Genomic DNA, 14,134 nt, shown 5'->3' with positions numbered 1-14,134 from the left:
TGAGTTTATTGGCAAGTTTCTGCCAATAACCCTATTTCTTTTTTGTTTTTACAGGAAACGTTATTTAATATTTGACAAAGATGCCAAAAACAGATGCTGAAACATGGTATTATCTTCATCAAATGGTACAGGAAAAACTGGATGTCCACATGCATAAGAATAAGCCTATATCCATTGCCTTGCACAAAAATAATTTCCACTAAAAGGAACTTTTTCAAAATGTGAATTTGTACTAACCAATAATCCATGTGTTTCTGTATATATTCTACCTGGAGTTCAGTTTGCTCTCCTCTTTATTTCTTTTATCAAAAATATATTTTCCCATACAGTGTATACTGATTATTGGCCCCCTTGCCTTTTCTCCTCCCAGTTCTTCCCCATCTCCCATATGGATCTACAGCCTTTTCTCTCTTTCCTGAGAAAACAAACAGGCATCTAAATGATAATAATAAATTAACATATTATAAGCTAAAACAAATACAACAGACTAGGGAAAATAAATAATAAAGGATACGGTGCAAGAAATAGATATAGATGCAGTGACCCACTCCTTTACTCCCAGCAATCCCATTTAAATACAAATCCACAGCCTGGTGTTAAGTGTGGTAGCTCCTAACTTTATTCTCAGAATTTAGGAGTAACTAGATTTCTGAATTCTAGGCTAGCCTGGTCTATAGAGTTCTAGGACATCCAGGTCTACACAATGAAACTATGTCTTAAAATACAAAAAAAAAGAAAAAATAAAACTTAAAAACATCTCCTAGACAGAAATCCAATAGCGAATAGAGCCATAAGGATGAATAAATAGAAAGAAAAGAAAAACCATGACATAACATTAAGAGATGAAGAAAGTCGAAAGAACATCATGATGCCATGAATTCACTTTCTGTTTGGCAATCTAGAATTGGTCATGCCTTAAGAGTCGTTTGTTTAGGAGACTGCCTTGGAGACAACCAAATTTTCATTTGCAAGTGGTTCTGGGTTAGGTGTGTGTGTGTGTGTGTGTGTGTGTGTGTGTGTGTGTGTGTGTGTGTGTGTGTCTACTTCTTTCAGCTCTAGGATCCCATCTGATGCTGATCCATGCAGGCCCTGTGCATGCTGCTTCAGTGTCTATGATTTCATGTTCATTGGTTATTTTGTGTTTAGAAGCCCATAATTCCTTAGTGCTCGCCATCCCCTCTAGCTATTACATTCTTTCCACATCCACTTCAGCAGGGTTCCCTGGGCCCATAGGGGAGGGATTTTCTGGAGACATCCCATTTAGGGATGAGTGTTCCAGGTTTCTCACCCTCTGCACATTGTCTGGCTGAGGGCCTCTATTTTTGTTTCAATCTTCTGCAGAAAGAAGCTTCTCTGATGATGACTGAGGAAGGAATTTTGTCCTGATTGTGTTTTTATACTTGTGTCTAGGTATCTGGGTTTGAGATGATTGTTGGTTAGGTGTTGATATCTAGTTTTATCTACATTGGGTGGGTAATCCACTCCATGTTTTGTGGTGGCTATGTGTTGGCAGGTAGGAAATGCTCTGAGATTCTGTTGCCAAAAACTAGCAGAATCTGCAGGTTCTAGGTAAAATGTATTTGGAGGTATTGGGAACTGACACTTAGGCATGGGGATGGGCCAGAAGAGGAAGTCCACATGTGGTGCTTGGGGAGTTCACTGGAGGTAGAAAATATTCTACAGGATTTGTCTGGGAATAGGAACAGAAAGTGAAAGGCTACAGCACATATCCTGCTACAGTGCTGGGCATGAGAGAGGGGGATTGGATTTAGAGATGAAGGAGCAGTCAAATCTGAATTTCATTCACCTGTGTCACTGGCTTACTTGTTTCACTTAGAGGCTGGGTCAAAATTGTGTGTGTGTGTGTGTGTGTGTGTGTGTGTGTGTGGTGCCTTCTGCAATAGGGGGCTTGGATAATAAGATTAGTCTGGGAGAAGAATGTTAGAGGAGATCTTCTGATCCATAGGGGCAGACAGGGAGGGGAGGGCAGGTTGTCTGTTACAGAGCTGGGGCAAAACATGGGCATCGAATTTGGAGGACAGGAGGGAGAGGTGACAATCTGCAATTTAGTGTCCCAGATTCTCTGAGAATGAATGGTTTACAGGCTGCAGTCCGACAATGGCTAATTGTCACTAGAAAGTCCAAGAATATAGTAACTGCTCAATGCCATGTGAGGGTGTCTCAGCTGGTTTTCTGTGTATGCTGGAGTCCTGAAAAAGTAGGCTCCAATGACAGTTAGGTGATGGATGGGCTGATAAGGTCAGGCCAAGCAGGGGAAAGACAAAGCCTTACTTCTTCCCTTCCAGCAGAATTCGTGGCTCAGATTAATGGTGTGCCTTCCAGCATCAAGGTCTGGATTTAAAGACATGTTGTCTTTTTGCCTCAATATCCAGATCAGGAGTGTGCCTCCACTTCTGGATTATAGATCATTCCAGATATAGTCATGTTGACAACTAAGAAAATCTATCACAATGTGATTATATCAGTACTCAAGTATGATAATCACCCTTCAAAATCTCCCTATAATGCTCATTAAGGATCTCTCTCCTTTCTAACACTTAATTGCTGTTACCTCCACTATATATCCTTACTGCTGTCACCTCCATGGAGAAAATTTGCTCCACTTTATTTATACACATTTTTATCAATAATCCCAGCCAACATAAAAATGTAAATGACTTTCTTTTATACACTTTCTCACTGTGTAATCTTATCTGGCTTGAAAATTTTCTATATTGACCAGCTTGGCCTTAAAAATCACAGAGATCTGCCTGACTCTGCCTGCTGAATTTGGGGATTAAAGGCAGGAGTGATATAGAAATTATTAATATATTGCTTTTCTCATGTCCATTTTTCTGATGGCAAAGTAAAGATGGGCCCTCTGGAAACTGCCTCAAAGCATGGTGAAGGAATCAAAGGAAACCACAAGCATAATATCTTATTTTCTAAGCAGTTATGTGTTTTTCTCTGTATTAATCCCTCCAAAAAGTTTTTTGGCTCAAAGATTATTTGCTTAGGTCAACCATAAGTTAAGCATTCGTTGTCCAGGCATTTGTTAAAAGAGACTCAAATATGTACATGACCTTATTTAATGGAGAATACCTTATAAATTTACATACTATAGTTAATTGAGTATACTTCAAACCACATTCTTACCTCATTAAATAACCATTGCATCCATCTTCCATTATTTTTAATAATAAAATTAGTGAAATGCTTCATTTTATTCTGGACACCTCTTTGACTCTGCTTTTTACTCTGTAGCCAATTTTGAATGAAATTCTTTGTTACTGAGTGAACTGTAATGAAAGGAGGGTCATGACTTTCTCAAGCAAGGCAGCCCTGTGCAGAAAGCATTCAGAGGTCCTCCGGGTCTTCTCAGGAACTCTGATTACAATTATGAGGTTATAACTTTCAAAACAAAGTCAGGATCTCATCTTTCACCAAAAAGGTCTGACAATATTCTACATTCAGTTGGAGTTGTAACTCATTAACCCTTGGAATGACTCAGTGACCTTGGCTTTCAGTAGAATTGGCCCTGCAGTTATTAGAGGAACATGAAATTATTCCAGCAATGTCATAGACATTTCAAAATCTTGGTTCTTAACTTGAGGCAAAGACTTCTGAGTTCAAAATTTGATTTTTTTGGTACTATGTTGTCTTATATCATCTAGAAACCATCAATTTCCTTGCAATTAAGATTACCAGTTTTCTATAAATTATGCTCACATAGTAACTTCACTGTATTAATCTGTTGTCCCAGAGTTCAGAACAATAGAAAACTAAAGGGGTTTGATTTCAAAGACCATACAGGATTTAATGACCTTACAAATTAATTATTATTATTCTCACCTAATTCCACAATGACTTCCTGGGACAGCTTCTCCTTTAAGAACATTCCCTACTTTACTATTGTCCTCACATTTCAAAGGGAAGAAAACCTGGGAGATATGTCCTCAATTTTCAATGTTTTACAGATTCATGTGATATTGTATTCCATAATGTCATGCTGGGAACATATAGTATTAATAGATAAAATAAATTCCTGTGTCCATGCTGGACCTAAAATATCACTTAAATAAGAAAGTATGATCAGCATAAATAGGTCATATCAACTGTAAAGACAGACCCCTTTGCATGCCAATCACAGGGAATGTTGAATAAAAATATTCTAGGGTAAGGGAGAATGTAGGTTTCTAACTAGTAATCCAGTTGGAGATAACACTATCTGCATAAGTCTATACTCTAGATAATTAGTATAAATATACATCCACTTCACCAAGATTTTTTGTACTGTCTCATCTCTCTGACCTTCTATCTCGTCATATCTTTTCTTCTTCCTTTTCTACTTCTCTGTGCTATAGTTGCACTGGCCAAAGGGTGAGTTTTTGTTATTGTTGTGGTTATGGTTGAAATTTCAATATACAAATATTTCCCCCTTTGTAGAGTTGTTTCATCTTCATGATGAAAAGTATGTACATACTTCATCACTTTAGTATCAGAGTAGAGATCTTTTTAAAGATGCCCACCTGGCACTCCAATTGTCTCGTCTTCGTACATTATCCAGTTTTATTTTCTTTGTATTTTTATCTCTGTGAAGGATGGCACCTATTGTTTGTTAATTTTATGTTTTCATTCACATGGTATAATTTCCTTACCAACAAGAAATATGTCTTTTCAGTCAACATTCTCAGGCCAAAAATAACTGTAGTTGGCAAGTTGGTTCAGAGGCTAAAGGCACTTGTTGCCTCAACTAGTGACCTGAGTTTACCCCAGAACACACATAATGTACAGACTAGCAAAGCCCACATGTTTTGACCCTCACATGTGCACTGTGGTATGTGTGTACATGTAAACACACACACACACACACACACACACACACACACACACACACACTGATTTTTAAAAATAACCAACCAGGCTGCTAGATCTACTAAGAATAAATAAGGAATTTTAACACGTATAATCACATTCCAGAAACTTTTTTTTTAATGTGGCAGAAGTTCAGCATTACTACAAACATGAGAAAAACTGAGTCATTGATGGATTATGGAAAATTCTTTTATAACAGATTTGCTTTTAGTCAGCAAGCACAGCTGGCCTTTCTCAAACTTCCGTCCCTGTTCTTTCACAGAAATAGAAGCTGTTCTTTTGATTATCATCACTTGCTAGAGTACAATTTCAGGCAGAGAAGAAAGCAAGTGGTCAGAACATGGATTGTGCTCAGCTCACAAATAAGAGTAGCTCCTTGAGCCAAAGGATATGAAGAATAAGCATTTTGTCTGTGGAAGTATTCAAAAATCATCCTCTCTGTGTGATTATGGAACTCCAGGAAACATGGTTTCTGGTAACTTCAATATCTCAGGGCTATGTGATAAGTAAATGAATTAACTGGAAGTGCAATAAATGAGAAAGTGTAGGGGACAGTGTAAGCCACTCCTGCTAGAAGCTGGCTACAGGTGTGGTCAAGGTGTCGTCAGGATGATTTGTGATAGGGTTTTCAGGGGCAGAAAGGCACATGGGAGCCTCTCTGTCTAACCAATGCCTTCTGTAATGTCTAAGTCTGGATGTGTTAAGCAAAGTGGGGAACCAGGGAAATGAAGGTGTGTTTCTCAAAGAGGGTTATTGAGTCAGCAGTGTTCCTCCACACCTCCTTGACATTTGTGCCTGCAAAACCATGAATGTGAGGCACTCAACGGAAAAACAGCAGCTGCTTTTATAAAGAAGAAAAAAGCACTTAGCATTTATAAAGAAAAAGAATGCTGCTGACAATTTAATCTCTCAGAAGTACGGGCCTGAGGACCCAAATTTCTCTTTAATTTCTTCTGAATTAGGAAATAGTTATTTGCATTAATGCTTTGGAGGAGTAAGTTTGTAGTGTATTTTTAACTATACTTTATTAATGCATTTGTGTGTACATGCCTGTGTTTGATTATGTGTACCTGCATGAAGGTATCTGTGTAGGCAAGAAGAAGGTGTCAGAACTGTGGAAATTGGAGTTTCAGATGGTTCTGAATCACCTGATGTAGGTTCTTGGAACTGTACCTGGATCCTCTGCATGAAGACGATTCTTAACTACTGAGCAGTCTCTGCAGTGCCCATGATATGTTCGATGGTAAGTAGCATCAACCTTAAGTATCAAGAACATATAAACCATGTCTGCAATGTATGAACTCTAATACCTCATCCATGGGAGTATAAATGTGTAAAAACATTTGCAATGTTTATTTTGGCATGATTATCACATTGAAATTGTACTACCACTTTGAGCAAGGATTTGACTGTTAGAAATTTGATCTGTGGATTATAATAACACAAAATGGCCACTGCAGTATTATTTGTATTCACAAAGAACTGAAAAACAACCTAAATGTCAATTAATTAAGAATCTTGGCCAGTTTTCCCAACCATCATAAGAGAAGCTTCCTCCAGCAGCAGATGGAAACAAATGCAGAGACCCACAGCCAGATGTTAGTTAGAAAATGAGAGCTCTTGAAACATTCATCCCTAAATGGGATGTCTCCATCAAATCACTGTCCTCAGGGCTGAAGGAACCCTGTGGAATTGGAGGCAGGAAAAGTGTAAAAGCCAAAGGTGATAGAAGATACCAAAAAAATGAGGCAATCCAAATCAACAGGGTCCAGACACTAAGAACTCACAGAGACTGAAGCAGCATACACAGGGCCTGTTTTCATGTGTTTGCACCAGATAGAGTGCTAGAGCTGAGAGAAGAAGTGTGTACATGCCCTCATTCCTAACACAGAAGCATTCTACAATTGGTAACCTCTTGCAAATGAAAATCTAGTTTTATCCAAGGGAGCTTCACTTAGGAAATATACTACTATTAGGGGTAGGATAAATGACCAGTCTTGGACAGTCAACAGAAAATGAAGTTAATAGCAACATAGGAGGTTCCTTGTCTCATAAGGTTCTGTCACTACTTTTTAATTTTATTTTACTTTTAATTTTATTTTACACACACACACACACACACACACACACACACACACACACCCTGCAGGTCCGCTTTCTCTCTCTCTCTCTCTCTCTCTCTCTCTCTCTATATATATATATATATATTATATATATATATATATATATATGTCTTCTAGTTTAGTATTTTATGGCATTCCTGGGTGTGTGAATGAGTGGATTTACATATTACATTTGGTTTCGTTATCATATTTTATTTCATTATTGTCCTTTAGAAGTCAGTATGTTTTCTAATGAAAAGTGACAGAAATGGGGTGGACCTACACAGGATGGGAAGTGGAGAGGAACTGAGAGGGGTAGAGAGAGAGGGAAACAATAATCAGGGAGGAAACAGTAATGTGGGAGGAAAAGAGCTGTCTTCAATAAAAGAAAAAAGTATTGGCCATGTCTGGTGGTGAACACCTTTAATCCCAGAACTCTGGAGGTACGGCAGTAGATCTCTAAATGTTTGAGGCAAGCCTCGTTTACATAGTTTCTTCTAGGCAAATCAAGGCTACATAGTGAAACTCTGTCTCAAAATTGAAACAAAATCTTCATAATCTGTATGCAGATATGGGGCTTAGGCACATACAAATATGTGTGTGTTGGTAGAAAATATTAGAGGTACTTGGTGTGAGAAATGTATTTTGCAATTCTCTCAGCAGAGAACAATAGAATTGTTACCCAAACGTGGACAGACTTTTAATTTTGAAATCAACTACAGTGTATAGATCTCCAAAGATAATTAACAACAAGTCAAAAGGAATAAACAATTTTCTAACAGTAGACCAAACTAGAGTTGCCTCTGGAAGAAGGTGCTGGCTTTCTACAGAGAAGTCACACTTGGCAGATTGTTGGAGGCTCATGTTTAAGTTGCTGTCATCTGCCTTCTCCCTAGCACACTACTTTTAATGACATGGGTCTCTATTGGCATTTCCACCTATCTCTTGGTTAGTATGAATTATCTGGAACACATTTATCATTTTGATGAAAATTCATTAAGTGTCCCCTATGAGTTACCCTAAGAGAAAAATATAAGTGGAATTTTACTTTCACCAATTAACTGGAGAATCTTGGGCATAACTTGTGGCCATGAAGCGCAAGATTTCCTTCTGTGATGCTTTTTTGCCTTTGCATGCATCACTGACTTAAAGTCCTAGTAATGCTTGGGCCCACTGGGTTCAAAAACTAACTGGTGTTGCTGTTTTTCAAAAGGAAGGACAGCAGGAGCTGATTTCTTCATTACTAATCTACTGTTCTACTGGACAACCAGGGAGTGACAGGAACAGCTTTTCCATAGAAAGCAAGAACATGGGTTTGGCAAGGTGCTTTCCACAGCCCCAAGAATTGTCCATGGACAACAACCCTTCTCCCCTCACTTTGAGAAGCAGCCCTTAAACATGTTTTTGTTACTATTGCCTCAATTGTTTGTTTTAAATTTACAAGTCCTTTATTATAAGCTGGACCTTATACAAGTGTGCTAGTTCAGGTTGCAAAGTGCTCAACCTCACAGACAGTGTTCTTCCATGGTTACTGATGTGGTGTGACAGCTCCAAGATCCAGATATCTCATTTTGTCCCATTTCCTTTCACAATCTACATATTTCATGGGATTTCAAGGTGCTTATCTATTCATGCCTCTAAGGTGACATTCTGATAATCTTCTTGCCAAATAAAAAACAAACAAATTTACATTTTGGCAGTCATTTCTCTTCGTAACAAAAGTGCTATATATGTAAAGGAGAGAAGCATAATGTAAAGGGAGAATGATTAATATATATATATATATACACACATATATATATATAATTTTACATTTTACCTATAACATATATACACATGTAAAAATGTTAATATATGCATGTGTTTTTTGCATAGAAAGTTACAAGATGGATAAGTGGTTTACACTGGGCTTGTGAGGTGGGAACATAGGTTGAAGAATGGCGCCTTTCCATTCTTAGTTCCTGCTCTGTTTTCATTTTAAATACCATTATGTTATATAATTTAATTATAATAATTGAAGATAATGTTTTTTCTATTAAATTGAAAAGAGAAGGACTAAAAAGAGAAAATGTTCCTTTTAGAAATACCTAGATATAGGCCTAGCAAATCAGCTTGCTTAGAATTACCAGGTGATCTCATAAATTGGATTTTCTTCCAGAACCAATCACACTGTGCTTTGAATTCTGTAAGGAACTTTTAGTTTTCTAATATACACTCAAAAGCATAACAGACAACCAACACTAGCATGATGTTCATCATTGCCTCCTTCTTTTTTAGATATGGCAGCATATCTAAGGAATGTAGTTTTGTACACTGGTTAATCTTTAGACATCTATTTGTCATGAAGATTAATTGAGATATCACTCCATTAGATGTAATAAACATCATGTAATAAACACAACACTGATATCACCTGAAGCCAAACATGATCCACCAGGATTTTCTGGGACGTAAAATATAGGCAGTATTGCCTTTAAATAAATCAGAGACACTTTGGGAAAAAACCTCAATTGAATTAAATCTCTGTCTTTGGATTTGATGTTGGTAATAGGTTCATCACTGCATGCAAGCCTGTGTGTAGAAACCAGCCAATCATGGTTAAAAAAAATTTAAACATAATGTGTATGTATGCATGAATCACCTGTGTTCTTTACAGTTGGGCTGCATGATCATAAAGTCCATGTGTGGAATTTAACATCCCAGCTTTAGTTTTCTGGTGTGATTCTGTGATCTTCTTGTAGGAACACTGCAAGCTGGGATGCTCCTGAGGATAACCAGCTGAGTGTCTCTTTCTGTACTCAGGCACCTGTGAAAGGCAAGCAGAGGAGAATCCACTGCTTTTGATGCATAAATCAGGAAACTGTAAGAAATTTACATCACCAGAAACTTTCCAACCTGCAGTCAGAACTTCTCATATCATTAAATTGAACAACTGATACTTGTTTTGATTAGAGCAGTAGCTAACTCATATGAGCATCTGCACTCGGTAATCTAACTCCAACAAGCATAATGAATGCTATCTTTTAATTTTTTATGAAAAGGCTTCATAATATATAATTAAGATGTTTTTTACATGTTCTACTGATGAACCATCTGCAGGTATGACATTTAGCATCTGTACTTGAAAGTAGCCACCTGTCACAGTCTGCAATCCTGAAGGAATCACTTTGGATAAATGGAACCAAGGATCATTTGGGTTCAGGGCATTTCAAGACTCCATCATCTTCTTGATCTTTTTTTTTAAACTAGAGACAATCTTTTAACGTTTTTAAAGTCTTATGTTTTACCAGAAGATATTCTTTTTGCAGTAGAAGGCAATTGACACAGGGACCAATCAAAGTGGAGCTAATGAGAGACTATGGGATGCTTAAACATAACTTGGCCATCCTCTTCTTCCAAACTTCAGGGATTCTTGAGGAAGAGGGAGTGGAAAGTAAAAGAGCTAGAGGCAGAGGATAGAAACAAAAAGAAGGACTAGAAAATGGAAGGAAACAACTTCTTCTGGAAACAACAGGGAAGCTACACATATGAACTCACAGAGGTCATAACATCATGCATGAGGACAATGAAGGCTCAAGCCAGACGAAACGTAAGTATAGAAAGCAGTGGTTGGCCGGCTGGGCGTTGGTGGCACACACCTTTAATCCCAGAACTCGGGAGGCAGAGGCAGGCCGATCTCTGTGAGTTCAAGACCAGCATGTTTTCCAGAGCGAGTGCCAGGATAGGTTCCAAAGCTACACAGAGAAACCCTGTCTCCAAAATCCAAAAAGAAAAAAATAAAAAAATGAAAAAAGAAAGCAGTGATTGGCACAAATTCCCACCCCCATCTGAGAAGTTACTGGTAACTGGTAACTGTTGGGCAAAGACGTGTCCATTTTACATAAGGGTGGGGCCATAGTAGGTTTGCCATGTTCCAATAGTTGTCTACACTTATTAGAGTGTATTAGTATAATAAACTGAACCCGATGGGTATAAAGTGAAAAGAGAACATAGATTGAGTAGTTTTGGAGGAAGATGAATATGATAAAAATATACTTCATGAAATTCTCAAAGACCTAATAAATTGTGAAAAATTTTATCAACTGCATTTGTTTTCAAAGCAGGGAAATCTTAGTAAATGCATAGAAAGAGCAAAGATTTTAGAGACTAGAAATGACTTCTCCCTTCTTCTTTGTTTACTAAAATCAAATAATATCTCCATCCAAACACTCATGACTTTTTAATTCTGTTTATGCCAGAAACTTCAAAACATTCTCTTCAAAGAGTATAATAAACACGACATGGTGATTGTGCCTGATCAGTAAAGAGATGGGAAATATACATGAAAAGGAAATTTTCCAATTTTAGAGGATTATCAAGAATGAACTGAGAGATAGATGATAGTTGAGTGGTTAAGATAGCATGACTTTGTAGGGGAAAAAAGGTGTGATTCCAGAATTTATAAGTTGCTGGCTATGGACAGGGAAGCTGTGTCTGATATTCTGCCCTAACCTTAGCTTAACCTCACTGCTCAGCCAACAGAGAAAAAAAAGTGCATCTTACAGAATCTAACTATGTCTTCATTTTCTGTTCCAATAAAGTACTACATAGAACAATAACAATAATGTGTTCCTAGTAATATAATTTTTGGTACCTAAAAAGACACTAGACCAGCATATGGTTCTTTAAAATATTTTAAGTAAACTTCTAATAACTAAAACAAATACATTTCACATGTAACCTCTAGGTTTTACATGAGATTTTAATCCTAATCTCATAAGCTAATTTCCTGCATAAGGTCTTTCAACTTTCTGCATGACTTTGACATCTCCATTATCTGAACTTCTCTATGGCACACTAATTATTTTCCCCCATGTGGAACAGCAAACAATTTCATTGTTTCTTTTAATGTTTTATATGCTGGGTAATATAAATACACAGGAAATTCCAGCAGTTCAGGGACCCGTTGACATATACAGGTTTAGGTACACAATGTAGTGTTGATACATGCTTTTCTTGTGTAAGGTTGTAAAGTAAATGTGCCAAGAAGATGACAGGGGAGAAAGATGCCTTGAGAGAATGCTAGTTGAAGAAGCTAGTTGATGATGAGGGGTGAAGCTCTAAGAAATCCATAAATGATGCTTGCTAGAATGACATTAATCCTTTACAGCAGGCCTCTGGGAACAGAGAGTAGCTGAAAAGGATGACCTTGTTACCATTGCCAATATACTCTTAAGCAAAGGCTTATTGAATACAAAGATGGTGGCTTTAACTGAGCTGTTCAAGTCTTCCTTCTTTCTTGGATTCTTATGTAGAATAGGAATATGAACCTTACCCACAAACTTTATACATGTGTCTTTGTAGTTCTCCATTTCATGTATTCAATGGCATATTATTTTTTAAGTGATTTTGTCCACTAGTATAGGCTATGCAACACAGTGTGGGACCTCTTATATGAATACAAAATAAATTGATAATTTTAAAAATAGTTTGTCAAAATAGTTTTGCTTAAAAATGAAATATTGAATAATTTAAGGTGTCTATGTTGTATAAGAGGGTAGTAAATAATCTAAGTCAAAATAAATATTAGATATTGAACTTCTTTGACCAAGTACAAAATGTGTATAATCAATGCCAAAATGACTTACCTGTCTATCTACATAATTATAGCTAAAAGAGTAGAGTAGCAATGTAATTGTATATGTATGAGGGAATGTCTGTATAAGTTTTCTCTTTTTCATATTCATTAGTTTTTTTGAGAATTTTGTATGTGTTTTGATCATATTCACCCCTCCCCAACTCCTTGTAGATCCACTCCTCTTCCTATTTATAAAACATTGTTTACACTGTTTCAAGGACAGTTTGTGCATCCTATGTACTCTAGATTGTTATATATGTTTTTATATATGTACATACATATTACATATATATTCATATATACCATTTTACATGGTCATCTATGTCTGTTATTGTTAACATAATAAAATATATATGGTTGCCTGCATTTTAATATAGCTGATATGTTCTATCTGGTTTTATTGTCATTATGGATATAGAAATTTATATATGCTGGCTAGAGTGAGACCTTAACATCCTCGTCTTAGGGCTCGTGAGGTGGCTCAATGTTAAGCATGCTTGCTGCTCTTTTAGAGAACCAGAGTTTGCTGCTTAGAGAGCATTTTACATTTAACATAATTACCTGTAACTCAAGAAGCAGCAATCTGACATCCCCTTCTGGGCTCCATGAGTATCTAACAAACATATATACACACACATTCACTAATTTTCTATGTCTCTGCTTGCAGTGCATCCGTGGTATGGTGGCTTTAATTGGAATGACCCCCTTAGTCTCATCTGTTTGAATCCTTGGTCTATAGGGAGGGGCACTTTTAGGAGGTGTAGGCTTGTTGGAGGAAGTATGTCACTGTAGGGGAAGGCTTTTTGAGGCCTCCCAAGCTCAGATCAGTTCTCTTACTGCTGCCTACAAATCAAAATGTAGGACTCTCAGCTCGTTCTCCAGTACCATGTGTGCTTTCATGCCACCATGCTTCTCACTGTGTAGAGAATGAACTAAAACTCTGAATCTGTAAACCAGCCATAATGTAGGAGAATAGGCATTGCCATGTGGTCATGGTCTCTCTTTACAGCAATAAAAACACTTATAAGACAGATACAGGTTAGTACCAGAGACTGGAGTATAGGTTTTGATAGGCCTGACGAGACTTTGTTTGGAGAAATGTGTACTCTGGGACTTTGGATTAGAAAAGCAGTTGAAGGCTTTAAATGTGGATTAAAGGGCCATCCCAGTAGGAACATAGAAGATAGTGGTACTGTGGGTGATTTGAAGTGTGGGACCTTGGCTCAAGAGGCTTTCAAGTAGAAAAATATTAATATGTGGTTTAAAGACTGCTCTTGTGCTGGGCGTTGGTGGTGCATGCCTTTAATCCCAGCACTCAGGAGGCAGAGGCAGGCGGATCTCTGTGAGTTCGAGGCCAGCCTGGTCTCTAGAGTGAGTGCCAGGATAGGTTCCAAAGCTACACAGAGAAACCCTGTCTCAAAAAATAAAACAAACATACAAACAAAAAAGACTGTTCTTGTGATACTTTAACACAGAATATGGCTACTTTAGGCCCATATTCAAAAAGTCTGCCTGAGGCTGAAGTGAAGAATTTTGGATT

Source organism: Cricetulus griseus, chromosome 8 (genome assembly GCF_003668045.3).
Source record: "Cricetulus griseus strain 17A/GY chromosome 8, alternate assembly CriGri-PICRH-1.0, whole genome shotgun sequence".
Lineage (NCBI taxonomy): Eukaryota > Metazoa > Chordata > Mammalia > Rodentia > Cricetidae > Cricetulus > Cricetulus griseus.
The sequence above is the reverse complement of the archived record's forward strand: the minus strand, read 5'-3'. Positions refer to the sequence as shown.